This window comes from Alligator sinensis, unplaced genomic scaffold, assembly GCF_000455745.1.
Source record: "Alligator sinensis unplaced genomic scaffold, ASM45574v1 scaffold708_1, whole genome shotgun sequence".
Classification (NCBI taxonomy): Eukaryota; Metazoa; Chordata; order Crocodylia; family Alligatoridae; genus Alligator; species Alligator sinensis.
The window spans coordinates 1,760,542-1,762,481 of NW_005842183.1; the positions used below are offsets into that span (position 1 = coordinate 1,760,542).

Here is a 1,940-nt window from a genome sequence, read left to right on the forward strand (position 1 = left end):
CTGAAGTTATCTGACTTGCGGCTGCCGATCGATAGACTGATCACCTATCGATCTTTCTTCCCGTCACCGAGCGCAACCCTGACATACCCCTTTCCCCGCCGGCTTCAAATTGCGGACGGACTAACTGGCTTGGGCCCCGCCAGCTGGAACAACTCGTGTGGTTGTTCAGACGACCGGACCACCTGCGTCGTGATTGCAAGCGGCGTAAATAAAGTTTTTGCAACCAATAAGTTGTGTCTGCCTCTCCATTCACCAGCCCGCCCTAATGTACGAGCAATTTCTAACGCAACTCGAGTCGGCTCTGGCCATCCGAGACAGACAGAACTGCTCTCTCAAGGGTAGCTGCTGTTACAATGTCTCACAAATACGTGGAGGAGGAGCAGGTAAGAGCTTCTTTATATGGAGCAAATAGCTACCCCGGGATAGAAGCAGACACATCTACATTGATGTAACTTATGCCAGTGTTGTTTTAGCTCTGTTGTTCCCCAGGGTAGCTCTACACCACATCCTAGTAAGCTACACTGGTGCAGCACTGTGCGTTGTGCGTCTGCTCTTTGTTTTCACCAGTACAAGCAGCAGAAACGTGTTGGGGATTCAGGCCCTAAATCAACACATCCTAGCTGCTTGCCTCACAGTGATTGTTCCCTCCTTAGGTGAGCAGCAAGCTGCAATTCTGCCAGGACAATAACACCGCCTTATTTGAACTGCCCAACCCATTAAAACATGGGAAGGAAGGGGAGAATGACACAACATTTGCACTTCCTTGCACAGAGCTGGAGGAATCAGGCTTTGGGCACAAAGTCAAGTGGGTGGGATGGGATTGGGAATTTACCTCCTCCCCTGATTTGTGAACAAAGACAGTTGGCAGTACAGCATCCTCACAAGCACCACTCCAGCTGAGAGGCTGGACTAACTCCGGCTGAGAGCGCCCCAAGGGATAACAAAGACCAATGTTCAGAAACTCCTCCATGACTGTTTCAGGCTGGACATAAGGAAAAACTTCTTTACTGTTCGAGCCCCCAAGGCCTGGAATAGACTTCCTCCAGAAGTGGTGCAGGCACCTACTCTGAACTCATTCAAGAAATGTTTGGATGCTTATCTTGCTTTGACCCTAGCTGTCTTCCTGCCCCTGGGGCAGGGGGCTGGACTTGATGATCTTCAAGGTCCCTTCCAGCCCTAATGTCTGTGAAATATATGAAATCTATTAAATGAAATCAGCTCCCTCTTTCCTGCAGGGTTTGGGACCCACTCTTCACATGAAGCATAGATCCTGTACGCCATTCTTCATGATGTCTCCAGCATCCCATACCATATAGGTGTGTTTGTAGCCAGCATGGAGACCTTCATGGTGTATGGATGGTTTGGAGGCTCCTTCCAACACTTTTGTGACATTCTTTTTATCATGGCATGAAGAAGCATATTTGTTCCTTTTAATACGAACATGAGCTAGCAGAGCAGTGAGAGCTGGCTCTAACCTGCAGCCACCCAGGATGACTGTTGCTCTCTGCTCCAGCCTTGCACACAACCTGCGCGCAGGCACCCCTTCACAATATCACTGGGAGGGTGCGGTTAGTCTTTGCGGAGCATGCATCTGAAACCTTCCCAATTCGGCACATGCCAGTGAATGCAAGTAGTAAAGAAAGGGCAGGAGCTCCATCAGAACGTGGAGCTCTGGTAAGTGCAGGCCCACTGGTTTCTGTGCGATTCAGCTACACGTCACGTCGGGGTCTCTCAGCTTTCGGCATGTTATACAGCACATAACAGAAGCAGCTAGTGTGCCCAGCTCAGCACACAGTTGTCCATTAGCAGCTCAGCATTTCCCTCATGTGCTTACACATGATGAGTCTGGTCCCACAGCTGAGCATCCTCTGTTCTGCTCCACATTTCTTCCTTTTCCTAGGACATAGGCAGTGTCCGCACTGTCACTGGCAAATGCTAGC

The 1,940-nt window shown here is 50.0% G+C and overlaps 1 protein-coding gene across 1 annotated transcript in view; it reads left to right on the forward strand.

Annotated features, from left to right (window-relative positions):
- The window catches only part of ARMH4 (armadillo-like helical domain containing 4), a 116,658-nt gene that overhangs the window by 113,060 nt on the left and 1,658 nt on the right, over window positions 1-1,940 (forward strand). The window lies entirely within an intron of this gene.